This window comes from Pseudorasbora parva, chromosome 6, assembly GCF_024679245.1.
Source record: "Pseudorasbora parva isolate DD20220531a chromosome 6, ASM2467924v1, whole genome shotgun sequence".
Taxonomy (NCBI): domain Eukaryota; kingdom Metazoa; phylum Chordata; class Actinopteri; order Cypriniformes; family Gobionidae; genus Pseudorasbora; species Pseudorasbora parva.
This window is the reverse complement of record NC_090177.1, coordinates 46,516,911-46,534,033: the sequence shown is the minus strand read 5'-3', so window position 1 is coordinate 46,534,033 and position 17,123 is coordinate 46,516,911. Positions and strand designations below refer to the sequence as shown.

The following is a 17,123-nucleotide window of genomic DNA, read 5'->3' as shown; positions in this document are numbered from 1 at the left end:
GGTAGGGGCATCGTAGAGCGAGGTTGTAGGTCTGCATCTACAACGGAATCTTCAGAATTAATATACAGCTCACTTAAAGTATGTATGAGTTCTTTAACAGGTTCTCTACGAGTCACAAATGGACCAGCTGTAAAATCAGGGTTGGGCATACTCTCATCCCTCTCATCAGGATTTAAGTCTTCCATTTCTTATTTTGCACATCAAAGTAGTTAAGAATAAATACAGTTTTGTCCCTGTTCGGGCGCCATCTATAACTGATCCTCTGTCTCTCTAACAAAGAAAACAGCTACACAAATTTTGAAGGAGGAGTCAACTGTATTACTTCACACATGGTTATATCAATAAAGAGTTCCTTTTCCAAACACGTTTGCTGATTAAGTTCATTTGATGTACAAATACACGACAATGGACCCTTTTTACATAATACTTGAATAACCCCTATTGGAACAGACCTTCTCCAAATAATTAAATAAACAACAAACAAACAAAACAAAAACAAATCAATCAATAACCCAAAACAGAAATCACAGAAAGTCTCGTCCGCAGGAAAATACTTAAGGATTATACTTGAAGCTTAAAGCTCAGACATGTATTGCAAGAAATGTCCCATATGCCTTGGCACATCAGTCTCTTCCTCAATGATAGCCCATCCACATTATTCCCATAGCACATGGTGATGAACACGGAAAGAATGCCCATAATCAAGAATCCTTAATTGAGCATCAAACAACTAGGTTTCCCAACAAGGATGTTTCAAGGCCAAGAAGGAACACAAAGCACACCATGCTGTACTCTATCTTACTCTACTACTTCCTCATCTTTTAACCATACCAAGGGAGCACTCTAGGACCCCCTGGTGGTGAGGATGAAAACTACAACCAATAGAACCTTGTACAGTTCATGACACTGTTACAGCCTCTACAGCATCCCCAAAGAGGCCGCTGGCAGATATTGGCGCATTGAGCAATGCCTTCCTATCTGCGTCCTTCAGCTCGGTGAGAGTGAGCCACAGGTGACGGTGAAGTACCACCATGTAGCCCATACTCCGGCCGATAGCCTGGGCTGTCTTTTTAGTGGCTTTCAGCGCGAAATCCGTAGGCGCGCGTAGATCCTTGAACGCGCTCCTCATCAATCAATCAATCAACTTTATTTATATAGCGCTTTTACAATCACGATTGTGTCAAAGCAGCTTCACAGTGTCAAACAGGATAATATTGCGACAAAATTAGATTTGGCTGTACAGTCGTACTGGAGAAAACAGTGATGTTATCAGCTTATTTTAATTTATCATATAGCAACAATGTTGGCAGATCAGTATTTAAGTTTATAGAAGTAAATAATACCTAATTCATACATTTTATTTGTATAATAAGTTGAATAACTTTAATCATATTTTTAGTGTCCCCAACTGAGCAAGCCAAGCCAAAGGCGACAGTGGCAAGGAACCAAAACTCCATCAGGGCGTGATGGAGAAAAATAAACCTTGGGAGAAACCAGAGTCAGTCGGGGTGCCAGTTCTCCTCTGGCCTATTAACACACTGTGTAAGATTATTATTCTGGCAACCTTACAGGTCAGAAATCATATTAGATCAGAATATTCAAAATTGCAGGGTATCACGGAAGAGACAGATTTATTTGGAAATAAATGATGGGATGGGGCGTCGATTACACAAGAGTATGAATACATGAAAGATCGGAATTATTGCGCCGAAGACGGGTTTTGAGCATGTCGTGCCAGTGAGGCAAATTCAGAGGAGACACCAATTGACACGGCTCAGCAGACACTCCAGGATGAGCTGGTCATGTCCAGGCGCAGGTCCACCATCCGATCCGGACAGGGCCCAGATCCGGGATAAACAGAGAGACAACATTAGCGTAGATGCCACTCTTTTTATGATGTAACGAGTACATCAGGTGTTATGGGAAGTGTTCCCGGTTCCGGCTGACCTAGTTAATGCAGCCTAACAATCAGTCAATTGAATTGAATAATGAAAGTTAAAAATGTTCTATGTGTATGCCATAGTAAAGAAATGTGTTTTTAGTATAGATTTAAACTGACAGAGTGTGTCTGCTTCCCGAACAATGCTAGGAAGACTATTCCACAGTTTAGGAGCTAAATAGGAAAATGATCGACCGCCTGCAGTTGATTTAGATATTCTAGGTATTATCAACTGGCCAGAGTTTTGAGACCGCAATAGACGTGATGGAGTATAATGCGTTAAGAGCTCGCTTAAGTACCGGGGAGCTAAACTATTTAGTGCTTTGTAAGTAATAAGCAAGATTTTAAAATGTATGCAATGTTTAATAGGGAGCCAGTGCAATGTTGACAGAACTGGACTAATATGATCGCACTTCCTGGTTCTAGTAAGAACTCTAGCTGCTGCATTTTGGACCAGCTGGAGTTTGTTTATTAAGCGAGCAGGGCAACCACCCAGTAGAGCATTACAATAATCTAGCCTTGAGCTCATGAACGCATGTACTAACTGTTCAGCATTTTGCATTGAAAGCATGTGCCGTAATTTAGATATATTTTTAAGATGATAGAATGCGGTTTTACAGATGCTAGAAACGTGGCTTTCAAATGAAAGATTGGTATCAAAGAGCACACCCAGGTTCCTCACTGACGACGAGGGCTTGACAGAGCAGTCATCAAGTGTTAGATAGTATTCTCGGTTACTACTTGTGGAGCTTTTCTGTCCAATAATTAAAAAATCAGTTTAAGTTGCAGGAAATTACTATTCATCCAATTTTTTATATCAGCTATGCATTCCGTTAATCTTGTGAATTGGTAGGTTTCGTCAGGGCGTGAGGAAATATAGAGCTGAGTATCGTCAGCATAGCAATGAAAACTAACGCCATGTTTCCTAATGATATCTCCCAGTGGTAGCATATACAGGGTGAAAAGCAACGGTCCTAACACTGAGCCTTGCGGTACCCCATACTGAACTTGTGATCGGTGTGACATGTCAATGTCAATGTCAGCTTTATTTATATAGCACCATTCAAACAACACACGTTGACCAATGTGCTTTACAACATCTATATATAAAAGAAATAAAAACAATATTAGTAATGACAATACACATATTAATAATCATAATAAAAATATTCTCTATCTATGTATTAATATCCATTTCAACACTAGGGATACGCCATGGAAAACAAGTGTGTCTTAAGTTGACATCTCTTCATTTACTGCTACAAACTGATAACGGTTAGATAAGTACGATTTAAACCATGCCAAAGCAGTTCCACTAACGCCAACACAACTCGAGTCTATTCAGAAGAATATTGTGATCGATAGTATCAAATGCAGCGCTAAGATCGAGTAACACTAATAGAGAGATACAACCACGATCAGATGATAAGAGTAAATCATTTGTAACTCTAATTAGAGCAGTCTCAGTGCTATGATACGGTCTAAATCCTGACTGGAAATCCTCACATATACCATTTCTTTCTAAATAGGAACATAATTGTGACGACACAGCCTTTTCTAGTATTTCTGATAGAAACGGTAGATTCGAGATTGGCCTGTAATTGACTAATTCTTTAGGATCAAGTTTTTTTAATAAGTGGTTTAATTATAGCCAACTTAAAAGTTTTTGGTACATATCCTAATGTCTAAGATGAATTAATGATATTAAGCAGAGGATCTATGACCTCTGGAAGTATCTCTTTTAATAGCCTAGTCGGTATAGGGTCAAGCATACATGTTGTTGATTTTGATGATTTTACAAGTTTAGCCAAATCTTCTCCTCCTATAGTAGTGAATGAGTGTAATTTTTCCTCAGTGACACTACAGCGCTCTGTCTGAAGTGATACTGTAATAGACGGCTGCATGGTTATAATTTTATTCCTAATATTATCAATCTTACTAGTAAAGAAGTTCATAAAGTCATTACTGCTGTGTTGTTTACAAACATCAGAAGCTGAAGCTTTATTTTTTGATAATTTAGCCACTGTATCGAATAAATACTTAGGGTTTTGTTTGTTTTCTTCTAAAAGAGTTGAGAAATAAGCAGATCTAGCAGTTTTTATGGCCTTTCTGTATGCAATCATGCTCTCTTTCCACAAATTGCGAAAAACCTCCAGTTTTGTTTTCTTCCAGCTGCGCTCCATTTTTCTGGCTGCTGTTTTAAGGGCCCGAGTGTGCTCGTTGTACCACGGCGTTGGATTATTTGCTTTAATCTTCTTTAAGCGCCGGGGAGCAACTATGTCTAAAGTGCTAGTAAAGAGAGAGTCAATAGTTTCTGTTGCAGCATCAAGTTCCTCTTGGCTATCTGTAATGCTGAGGAGATGGAACTGATGAGGAAGATTATGTACAAAGCAATCTTTAGTGGCAGTGGTTATCGTCCTGCCATATTTGAAGCGAGGGGATGGCTTTGCAGCCCTAGGTAAATTAAGTATACATGATATTAGGTAATGATCTGAGATGTCATCGCTCTGCTGCAGAATTTTAACAGTATCAACATTTATTCCATGTGACATTATTAGATCTAAAGTATGATTAAGGCGATGAGTGGGTCCCGATACGTGTTGTCTAACTCCAATAGAGTTTAGAATGTCTCTAAATGCCAATCCCAATGCGTCTTTTTCATTGTCTATGTGGATATTAAAATCCCCAACAATTAGTACTTTATCTACAGCTAATACTAACTCCGATACAAAACCAGCAAATTCTTTGATAAAGTCTGTATTGTGCCCTGGTGGCCTGTATAAAGTAGCCAACACAAATGTCAGACGGGATTTATCATTTACACTACACAGCGTTACATAAAGCACCAAAACTTCAAAGGAATTATATTTGAAACTAGACTTCTGAGTAATACTGAAAATATTATTATAAATTATAGCAACACCTCCCCCTTTACCTTTCAGACGTGGCTCATGTTTGTAACAATAATCTCGGGGGGTGCACTCATTTAAAGTAATGTAATCGTCAGGTTTTAGCCAGGTTTCTGTCAAGCACAGCACATCTAAGTTATGATCTATAATCATATCATTGACAACAAGTGTTTTTGGCGAAAGGGATCGAATATTCAGCAACCCAAGCTTTATCAATTGTTCATCCATATTATATCTGTTGTTTATTTGTTGGACATCAATTAAATTTTTACTGTTGAATGGTTTTGATGGTTTTTTGTATTTACTAATTCGGGGAACAGACACAGTCTCTATATGATAATATCTAGGTGAAAGAGTCTCTATGTGCTGGGATTTAGGTGACTTTGGTGACGTGAGACAGCTAGCAGACGGTTGGTTTAGCCAGTTTGTCTGCTTCCTGACCTGGGCCCCAGTGAGTCAAGGTTTATCTCTAAGACTATGTGCCAAATTACTAGAGAGAAGAGCAGCACCAGCCCAGGAGGGATGAATGCCGTCTATCTTCAACAGGTCAGGTCTGCCCCAAAAACTTTTCCAATTGTCTATGAAACCTATGTTATTTTGCAGACACCACTTAGACAACCAGCCATTGAGTGATGATAATCTGCTAACTATTTCATCACTCCTTTTCGCAGGGAGAGGACCAGAGAAAAATACGGCTTTTGACATTGTACTTGCGAGTTTACACACCTCTTTAATGTTAATTTTGGTGATCTCCGACTGGCAAAGTCGAACATCATTAGTGCCAACGTGAATAATAATCTTAGAGAATTTACGATTAGCTTTAGCCAGCACTTTTAAATTTGCTTTGATGTCAGGCGCTCTGGCTCCCGGTAAACATGTGACTATGGTGGCTGGTGTCTCTATTTTCACATTCCGTGTAATAGAATCGCCAATAACTAGGGCACTTTCAACAGGATCCTCAGTGGGTGCGTCACTGAGTGGGGAGAACCTGTTTGATGTTCTAATCGGAACGGAAGAGCGGTTTTTTGATCCGCGACTATGCTTTCTCATCGTCACCCAGCCCTGCTGCGCGGGCTCAGCCGGAACCAAACAATGAGTGTTCACTAAGCTAGTCGCATCCAAAGCAGTATCTAAAGCTGTTACATTCTCACTACTCTCACATAAAGCTTGGATGCTTGTCTCTAAATCTGAAATCTTCTCCGTCAGCCTGATTAATTCCTTACATTTATCACATGTGAAGCCCTGTTCGCCAACGGAGATAGATATGCTAAACATGTAGCATGCAGTGCAAGTGACAATGACAGGAGAAGAAGACATGGCTTACCGTATTTGTTGATGAATCCAAAACTTACCACAGTTGTCTAATGGAGTCTTTTTAATAATCCAACTCACCACAGTTGTCTAAAGAACTCAGAAAACAGGAGACCCGGATGCTGGGATGGAAAGCTACCAGGCTAGCGAAAAGCTAACGTGTGGTAGTGATTTAGATTAAAAGCTAATGTCAAATTTAACTTGATAGGCTATATTAAACACTATATGGTGATGAGTAAGTTATATTTAGCAGTGTAAATTACAAAGAAAATATATCAAATAGAGATTCAAGCACAGCTATACAGAGCTACAAACACTGTGGTGGCAGCAGCAGCAGCAGGCAGACAGACAGGAGCAATCGATCATCCAGTGATTTCAGGAGCTGAGCTTGAAACACTTGGAGCACCGCCATAGTGTGGAGTGCAGAGATCGCCTCGCCCGAGGCGGCGTAAGCCTTATCCGCCATGTGCGCTGTCAGACGGCAGGGCTTCGATGGCAGGGAAGCGCCCGCCTTCAGCGAGGCTGATGAAGGGCAGAGATGCGCTGCAATGGATTCTTCGACGGGCGGAATACGCGTATATCCACGGGCTTCCACGCCGTCGACTTTAGAGAAAATTTCCGCAGCCCAGGCTTTGGCGGCCTCGTCATGCAAGTCGGGAAAGAAGGGGGCTCGCTTCCTTGGAGCGGCAGCTCGGTGGCCCGAGTGAAGGAACCAGGAATCCAACTTGCTCTTAGTAGGCTCGTCGGGGGAATCCCATTCCAGCCCGAGGTCGCTTACGACCTTGGAGAGAATCCTGACGAGCTCGTCATAGAAAACGGCTTGGCCCTCAGCTTCGGAGTGTTCCTCGGGAGAGTGGGCCCAGTCCCTCTCGGATGCAGTTAGGGACATAGTTTCGTCGATATCATCACCCTCCGCTGCGCCAAAAGAAACTATCTCCGAAGCACCAGGGGTGGGGCGGAGACTTTCTTCAGCGAAATACACCGGAGAACGGCGAGGTGAGTCAAGAACCCTATCCATGTGGTCACTCACGTGTGGCCGTCCCACCAGCGGCTCGCTGGCGGCAGTGGGACGATACCATGAGCACTCGCCGAGAGAGGCGTTCCGCCGAGCTCTAAGCACTCGCACTGGAAAATTCTCACAGTGTGGGCAGCTCGACCCGGCAAGTGCCGCCTCCGCGTGGGCGGGACCGAGGCATAGGATGCAGAATTCGTGGGTGTCCGGAGCCTCGATAGGCCCCGAACACAGTGTGCAAATGGTGGACATGCTGGAACGCTAAGAGGGAAATCCGTCTTCTCGTGTCTTCCCCACAGCTGTCTTAGTAGTATGAAAGAGGAAGATTCTGAGCAAATGCCGCCAAGACGGTACATCATATAGCGGTTGGGCTCTGCCCCCTTTCGCCGTCTTGACTGGCATTGGCCAGTGAGAGTTGCAACTCCACTGGCGTTGTGCAATAAGATTTCAGTAATGTAGGAAGGAAGGGAGTCCCCAAGCGTCAGCTTCTGACGCCATGTCGAGAGACCGTTCTCGAAAGGGAACGCTTAGAGTGGCTTAATGCACTAAGACAGTGTTAAAAACACACCAAACTCAGGAAATATCATATTAATGAAGTATACTATGCACAAAAAATCAGATGAGCCCAGAATATGAACGCGACGCGTTTTATTACACGTTATGTGTTTTTCTCCCATAGAAAACCATTATAAGAAAACGCTTAACGTGGCTTAATGCACTAAGACAGTGTTAAAACACACCAAACTCAGGAAATATCATATTAATGAAGTATACTATGCACAAAAAATCAGATGAGCCCAGAATATGAACGCAACGCGTTTTATTACACGTTAAGCGTTTTTCTCCCATAGAAAACCATTATAAGAAAACGCTTAACGTGGCTTAATGCACTAAGTCCATCCATCCATCCATTATCTTCCGCTTATCCGGGGCCGGGTCGCGGGGGCAACAGTCTAAGCAGAGACGCCCAGACTTCCTTCTCTCTGGCCACTTCCTCCAGCTCCTCCGGGGGTACCCCGAGGCGTTCCCAGGCCAGCCTGGAGACATAATCCCTTCAGCGTGTCCTGGGTCTTCCCCGGAGCCTCCTCCCGGTGGGATGTGCCCGGAAGACCTCCCTGGGAAGGCGTCCAGGAGGCATCCGAAATAGATGCCCGAGCCACCTCAGCTGGCTCCTCTCGATGTGTAGGAGCAACGGCTCTACTCTGAGCTCCTCCCGAGTGACCGAGCTTCTCACCCTATCTCTAAGGGAGCGCCCAGCCACCCTGCGGGGAAAGCTCATTTCAGCCGCCTGTATCCGGGATCTTGTCCTTTCGGTCATGACCTACAGCTCATGACCATAGGTGAGAGTAGGAACGTAGATTGACCGGTAAATCGAGAGCTTTGCCTTACGGCTCAGCTCCTTTTTCACCACAACAGACCGGTACATCGCCCGCATTACTGCAGATGATGCACAGATCCGTCTGTCAATCTCCCGTTCCATCCTTACCTCACTCGTGAACAAGACCCCAAGATACTTAAACTCCTCCACTTGAGGCAAGAACTCTCCACCAACCTGAAGTGAGCAAGCTACCCTTTTCCGACTGAGAACCATGGCCTCGGACTTGGAGGTGCTGATTCTCACCCCAGCCGCTTCACACTCGGCTGCAAACCGTCCCAGTGCATGTTGAAGGTCGCGGTCTGAGGTTGCCAACACGACAATATCATCTGCAAAGAGCAGCGATGAAATCGTGTGGTCCCCAAACCGGACACTCTCCGGCCCTTGGCTGCGTCTAGAAATTCTGTCCATAAAAATTATGAACAGAACCGGTGACAAAGGGCAGCCCTGCCGGAGACCAACATGCACCGGGAACAAATTTGACCTACTGCCGGCAATGCAAACCAAGCTCCTGCTCTGGTTGTAAAGGGACCGTACTGCCCTAAGCAAGGGGCCCCGGACCCCATACTCCCAGAGCACCCCCCACAGGGTGCCACGGGGAACACAGTCGAATGCCTTCTCCAAATCCACAAAGCACATGTGGACCGGTTGGGCAAACTCCCATGAACCCTCCAGCACCCTGTGAAGGATATAGAGCTGGTCCAGCGTTCCACGCCCGGGACGAAAACCACACTGCTCCTCCTGAATCCGAGGTTCCACTATCGGCTGAATTCTCCTCTCCAGTACCCTGGCATAGACTTTCCCAGGGAGGCTGAGGAGTGTGATCCCCCTGTAGTTGGAACACACTCTCCGGTCCCCCTTCTTGAAAAAAGGGACCACCACCCCGGTCTGCCAGTCCATAGGCACTGTCCCCAACCGCCACGCGATGCTGCAGAGGCGCGTCAGCCAAGACAGCCCCACAACTTTCAGAGACTTAAGGTACTCAGGGCGAATCTCATCCACCCCCGGCGCCTTGCTACCGAGGAGCTTATAAACTACCTCGATGACTTCAGCCCGGGTGATGGACGAGTCCCCCTCCGAGCCCTCAGCCTCTGCTTCCTCAAAGGAAGACGTGTCGGTGGGATTGAGGAGATCCTCGAAGTATTCCTTCCACCGTTCAACAATATCCCCAGTTGAGGTCAGCAGCTGCCCATCTCCACTGTAGACAGTGTTGGTAGGGCACTGCTTCCCCGTCCTGAGGCGTCGAACGGTTTGCCAGAATCTCTTTGAGGCCAACCGATAGTCTTTCTCCATGGCCTCACCGAACTCCTCCCAGGCCCGAGTTTTTGCCTCCACAACCGCCCAGGCTGCCGTCCGCTTGGCCTGCCGGTACCTGTCCGCTGCCTCAGGAGCCCCACAAGCCAGCCAGGCCTGATAGGACTCCTTCTTCAGCTTGACGGCATTCCTTACTTCCGGTGTCCACCACCGGGTTCGGGGATTACCGCCTCGACAGGCACCGGAGACCTTACGGCCACAGCTCCGAGCGGCCGCGTCGACAATGGAGGTGGAGAACATGGTCCATTCGGACTCAATATCTCCAGACTCCCTCGGGATCTGGTCGAAGCTCTGCCGGAGGTGGGAGTTGAAGATCTCTCTGACAGGGGGTTCAGCCAAACGTTTCCAACAGACCCTCACAGTACGTTTGGGTCTGCCGAGTCTGTCCAGCTTCCTCCCCCGCCATCGGATCCAACTCACCACCAGGTAGTGATCGGTTGACAGCTCCGCCCTTCTCTTCACCCGAGTGTCCAAGACATACGGCCGGAGGTCAGATGAGACGACCACAAAGTCGATCATCGACCTTCGGCCTAGGGTGTCCTGGTGCCAAGTGCACTGATGGACACCCTTGTGCTTGAACATGGTGTTCGTTATGGACAAACCATGGTTAGCACAGAAGTCCAATAACAGAACACCGCTCGGGTTCAGATCAGGGGGGCCGTTCCTCCCAATCACGCCGCTCCAGGTGTCTCTGTCACTGCCCACATGGGCGTTGAAGTCCCCCAGTAGGACGATGGAGTCTCCAGTCGGAGCACTTTCTAGCACCCCTCCCAGAGACCCCAAGAGGGCCGGGTACTCTGCACTGCCATTCGGCCCGTAGGCACAAATGACAGTGAGAAACCTATCCCCGACTCGAAGGCGCAGGGAAGCGACCCTCTCGCTCACCGGGGTGAACTCCAACACATGGCGACTGAGCTGGGGGGCTATAAGCAAACCCACTCCAGCCCGCCGCCTCTCACCATGGGCAACTCCAGAGTGGTAGTGTGGTTCCAGAGCCTAAGCTGTGCGTGGAGGTGAGCCCGACTATTTCTAGTCGGTATCTCTCGACCTCCCGCACAAGCTCAGGCTCCTTCCCCGCCAACGAGGTGACATTCCACGTCCCTAGAGCCAGTTTCCGTGTCCAGAGATCCGGTCGTCGGGGGCCTCGCCTTCGACTGTCGCCCGATCCACTATGCACCGGCCCCTTATGATCCCTGCTGCAGGTGGTGAGCCCACAGGAGGGCGGCCCCACGTCGCTCTTTTGGGCTGAGCCCGGCTGGGCCCCATGGGGGAAGGCCCGGCCACCAGGCGCTTGCATACGAGCCCCAACCCCGGGCCTGGCTCCAGGGTGGGGCCCCGGCTGCGCCATGCCGGGCGACGTCTCGGCCCTTGTTTTTAATTTCTTCATAATGGGCTTGTGAACTGCTCTTAGTCTGGCCCGTCACCAAGGACCTGTTTGCCTTGGGAGGCCCTACCAGGGGCATAAAGCCCCGGACAACATAGCTCCTAGGATCATTCAGGTACTCAAACCCCTCCACCACGATAAGGTGACAGTTCAAGGAGGGGGGTTCTTAGTGTCATTTCTTAGTGTCTTTAACACTAAGACAGTGTTAAAAACACACCAAACTCAGGAAATATCATATTAATGAAGTATACTATGCACAAAAAATCAGATGAGCCCAGAATATGAACGCAACGCGTTTTATTACACGTTAAGCGTTTTTCTCCCATAGAAAACCATTATAAGAAAATGCTTAGAGTGGCTTAATGCACTAAGACAGTGTTAAAAACACACCAAACTCAGGAAATATCATATTAATGAAGTATACTATGCACAAAAAAATCAGATGAGCCCAGAATATGAACGCAACGCGTTTTATTACATGTTAAGTGTTTTTCTCCCATAGAAAACCATTATAAGAAAACGCTTAGAGTGGCTTAATGCACTAAGACAGTGTTAAAAACACACCAAACTCAGGAAATATCATATTAATGAAGTATACTATGCACAAAAAATCAGGTGAGCCCAGAATATGAACGCAACACGTTTTATTACATGTTAAGCGTTTTTCTCCCATAGAAAACCATTATAATGACTAAATTCTTCTCATCTCCCTTATTTGAACACTCCCCTTTTTAGATCATACGATTGCCTCCAACCAATCACAAATCTTTGTTTTTGAATCGTCCAATCACCACAATGTTATCTTTTGAAATGCACGTAGCTGTCATCTGTAGGTATATAAGACACTGACGGACTCGACGGATTCACAACCATCTTGCAGTCGCCTTGCTTTAGTCGCTGTATAGTGCCGTTATTCAATTGTTAGATTACAGTAATAGACATTTCTTCATAAAAAGCCTTTTTAAAGGTTACAGCTCCTTTTTCACTGGTGTCATACTGATCACCAGTCTATATTCTTATTATACAGTTTATTATATTATTTTACATGACATTTATTACATTATATTTGGTATTACATTTTACTGTTTTTTTTATTTATTTTTCTGTTTTATATTCACAAAGGCTAAAACTGGTGTCATACATCACCAGGCTTTCTTATTATAGACTTTTTTATATTATATTTGGTATAACATTTTTATTTTTAATTTTTTTTTTTGCGTTTTATTTTTCTTTTAATTTTTTTTTTTTGCGTTGTATAATCACAAAGGCTAAAACTTTTTCACTTGTGCCATACTGTACATTATCACCAGGACAAAAGGTAATTACAACAAAATGACTTTAATGCAAAAAGAGTCAGAGTTTACACTAAAAGAAGCAGAGGCAATCCTAGTAATGAAGGGGAAATAATGTGGAAAAATACAAGGAATTAGTTTCCACAGAACCACCATTGCATCCAAAGGGTGGTGATGTGTTCCTTTATAAGAGTTCAAAGTCAGAGATGGACTTTAGATTTGATCAAATGATGTGGAAGCAGAAAGGTTCAAATTATCACAACATTCGAAAGTATGGGGGAAGAGTTTTGAAACGCTACTATCACATTAGAGCTGGTGAATGTGAAAAAGGGATCTCCTCAGAATTCAGGAAGTCCATTTACTCTGTGGGTAATGATGACAAAAATCTTGCAACAAATGTCTATTTGATTCATTACCTAGGAAATGAGACTATATGTACCACGAACGCAAGGAAATGCCAAAACAGAGAGTGTTTATTCCCTCCAAAAAATTTAATTAAATAATAATTTAATTTTTGGTTTATGTGGGTTTGAAAAGAAAGACAGGGGTCTAGCCAGACCCCTAGATATTTGTATTTCTCCACATATTCAAGCTTTGATCCATTCAAGGTGGTGATGTTTATTGAGCACGAAGATACAGAATGTGTTCGATTAAAAATCATACATTTTGTTTTACTGGAATTTAGAGACAATTGAAGACCACGGAAGGCTAATTGAATGTCTTCGAAACTCTTTTGAAGTTTTTCTAAAACGTTCTCCAATGTTGAGCCCGAAGTGTACAAAACGGCCCATAGTTAAAAGACTGTCGTTCTTTAGACTTGGAGCTTCTGTACTCCATGAACTGTTTGTATGATGGGCTTGGTTGTTCTGCTAAAATGGACAGAGTTCCGTTTCAAAACAGAAACTTATAAGCCGCTCAAAAAAATATTATTAGCATTAATATTTTTCATTTACAATGCCTCAGATAGCTAGCGTTTTGCCACACTAAAAATAACAAATAACAACTTAGTTTGCTTAGCACTGACCTGCTGTCGAGACGTCCCCGGTGTTTCCGTCTGTTCCGCGTCCTTTAAAAACTCCAAACACCGACCACACGTAAAGCAGAACCGCGTTAAGCTGTTCATGTGTTTGCCACAAAAAGGGCAAAAAATTCCTTGTCCGGAGTCTATGTTCTTATTTTCTTTTCTTTTCTTTCTTTTCTTTTTATTTATTTATATAGCACCAGTAAACACAACCAACGTTGACCACTGTGCTTTACATAAAATACATAATGAAACATCAAAGAAAACCCCAACACAGTACAAACGCAGCTTAAAATGTAGGCAGATGCCTGGTCTACGAGATGTAGCTTTACTTTGAGTTTGAAATCATGTACGCTGGTTAAAGATCTCAATGATAATGGAAGACCATTCCAAAGCTTCGGACCGATAACAGCAAAAGCACGATCCCCTCTTGACTTCAGTCGGGAGCGAGGCTGGGACAAAATACGGGTACTGGAGGACCATAGACACCTACCGAGTTCACAGTCACGAGTTCGGATAAATAAGAAGGGGCAAGACCGTTTAAGGCTTTAAAAACAAACATCAATATTTTAAAATCTACCCTATAAAGCACAGGCAACCAGTTTAGCGACAGTAAGATTGCCGTTATGTGTTCACGTTTGCGGACCCCAGTTAAAAATGTTCGGTCACCATAAACTTTATTTACGCCATGCATTTACTCCACAACCACGAAACGAATTTGCCGCGCTCACCAACAACAACACCTTTCACCGTCACTTCCGGTGTGTGGTACGTTCCCTTTCCGTCAGAATCTGCCATTGTAAATTTGTTTCGGGACTGGTAAAAGTGTTTTGGGTCTTGTTAATTTGTTTTCTTAAATGTAAATTTGTTTTCTTATATGTAAGTTTGTTTCGTCCTTGGTAAAAGTGTTTTGCCCATGTAATTGTGTTTTATGAGCGGTAAACATGTTTTCCAAAATGTAAATTTGTAAAAGTCTTTCACACGTTGTAATGTTGTTTTGCACTTCCCAGCGACCGTAGTAATAAAACCTATCTGATTATTTAATTGTTCTTCTTTTTTGCAAAATTTCTATGTTATAAATATTGACAACATTCTTACGCTATGCTTGTTTAAATATAATAAAGTTCTCTCTTTACAACTTCTATTTGCACGTCTGTTTATTAAGGTGGCTTGTGCGATTGATCCGTTTCGCGCCACATATCACGACGAGACCCTTTTACCACATACGTTTAGGTCACGGTATGGCTCTGGTTGTTCGCAAAAATGTTTCCCCATGTAATATTTTATGTTGTTCTTACCTTATGTAAGTGCTTTGTAAGGAGAAGCAGCTCGAATAAGAAAGCGGAGATACCTGCGTCAAGGTCTGCTGTCTATTAGACGAGCGGTATGAAAAAGAACCCGTATGATGATGTTCACTGACACCTAGTGGGTCCGTGAAAGTACTGAAGATATTTAAGTCAGACAAATTTATTTATGTTTTGAACTGTTTTAGTACACTTATAAACCACTTTAAAATGATCAGTTTTATGAAAATGTTGCAGTACTCTGTCACTACTACAGTCCTCTGACTGAACGTTTTAAAACCCCTTGTTATTTACAAATGACAGGAAACAAGTTAAATGACATTTAAAATACAACGCATTTATTTCCAAATAGATAACTGAAGCAAGGCTTAAACCAGTTTTTTTTCTCAGACTAGGAAAAATGGAAGATACATGCAGCTGAACGAACGAGTCCCTGTATTAGAAAGGCTGTTTGATGACACCTGTGACTTGAAACCAGATTTTAGACTTACAAGACAATCATTGTTCAGCCTTGTTCAAATTCTCCGCCATACTTCTGGTCAAGGATGGAGATTCAGGTGTCCGTGTTTGTGTACTGGTTAGCGAATGCAACATCGTACAGATTAGTGGCAAACACATTTCATATCCCACGTGCTACAGTACACAGGATTGTGCACAGGATTGCAAAGGCAATTACATTTTTTAACATATCAAATCATAAATCAGATCTTCCTGAAAATCATAAGTGCACATAATTATCCATTTAGAAAGTGTAAGTTGTCAACGGTTTCTTTTCAAATCATACTATTTGAATGTATACTAGGCCATATTAGGACTGCTTGACAGAATAGTTGCCTTTCCACGGGCAGAGGACCTTCCTGTCATTGGACAAGGTTTTGCTGACCTTGCTGATTCTAGAGTTTCCAGCATTGGATGGTTGTCAGGTGGGTGTCCAGCATGTTCTATAAAATTATTAACGTTCAAATGAATCAACAAATAAATGTAACACTGACAACAACAAAGTCATTTACATTCTCACTGCCGTTTTGTAGGTCAGGATTAAAAAACTGAGTGAAGATGCTGCATGTTATCTCAACAGGAAACTCTTCCATTCCATTAATCTCCAGGCCATTTGTGACCCCAAAATGAGATTTTTGGATATTTTTGTGGGATATCCAGGATCAGTACATGATTCTCGGGTGCTGGAAAATAGCTCATTTTCCACACTGCACAAATACCCACCACAAGGCTATTACATCTTAGCTGATGGTGGGTACCCATGCCTCAGCCAGCCAGTAACCATCATAACACAATATCGGGAACCTGTGAATGATCCAGCAAAACGAAGGCTAGCAGTTGTAGTGTTTTTTGTTTTTTTTTGTCTCACTAATCACTCAGCAATAACATTTTATCTGTTTATATTTTGCAAATAATTACGATATTCAACAGGTTCAACAGAACATTTCTCGTGGAAGGTGTGTTATTGAGAGAGCCTTTGGTGTCATGAAGTCCAGGTGGCGCTCAATATTCTTTAAAGCCCTGCAGGTCCACCACAACTTTGCCCCCAGTGTCATAGCTTGTTGCTGTGTACTTCACAATATCTGCATAGACAAAAAAAAATATGGTTGAGGTTAAGTATGGAATAACAACAAAGTTGTACACATCCGGGGTGGCATGAGGAGGTTAATGAGATGTGTGATTTTGAGAACGACACTGTTTATGTTGATCTTTAGGAGATTGAAGAAACACCAGATTTAGATACTGACAGCGGGGGAGTGGATGAACCAGAGGGGCACTGGAGTGGTGAACATCTCAGGGGAAGGCTGCTAGCTGAACTGTCTGGACAGCACAATGAACATAACTACTGTGCTTGTAAATGTAAGTGAAAATGTTGCCTTTTTGTGATATATTGAGATATTGAGGGTTGCTAGGCAACGTGGGGGAGATGACGCTGGCGTTGTCTGTTCGCCGCTTCTCCACCCACAAATCATGTTAATGTACTATTAGATTTAGATTTTATTTTATTTCCTTATGTTTGTGACTAGTCTAACAGTCAGGGCTACAATTGGGACTGTTGCTGATTGCTGGCAGCCACTGAGAGGACGTTGTTCGTCGTTTCGCTGTTTTCAACCGCTTCTGTAATGTTTATGTTTGAATTGCTGCGGTTGGTTCTGGTTTGGAGGACATTTGATGTTTCTCGCCGCGACTGCTCACTGGTGGTCTCCCTCGGGCTTAAGCTGCATGGTGGCTGAAATTTGCGCCGGGCTAGCGTCATCCGGGCCA

The 17,123-nt window shown here is 43.8% G+C and overlaps 1 pseudogene; it reads left to right on the top strand.

Annotated features, from left to right (window-relative positions):
- The first annotated feature begins 15,272 nt into the window (after window positions 1–15,272).
- Window positions 15,273–16,469, top strand: LOC137079535 (uncharacterized; annotated as a pseudogene).
- Window positions 16,470–17,123: the final 654 nt, after the last annotated feature.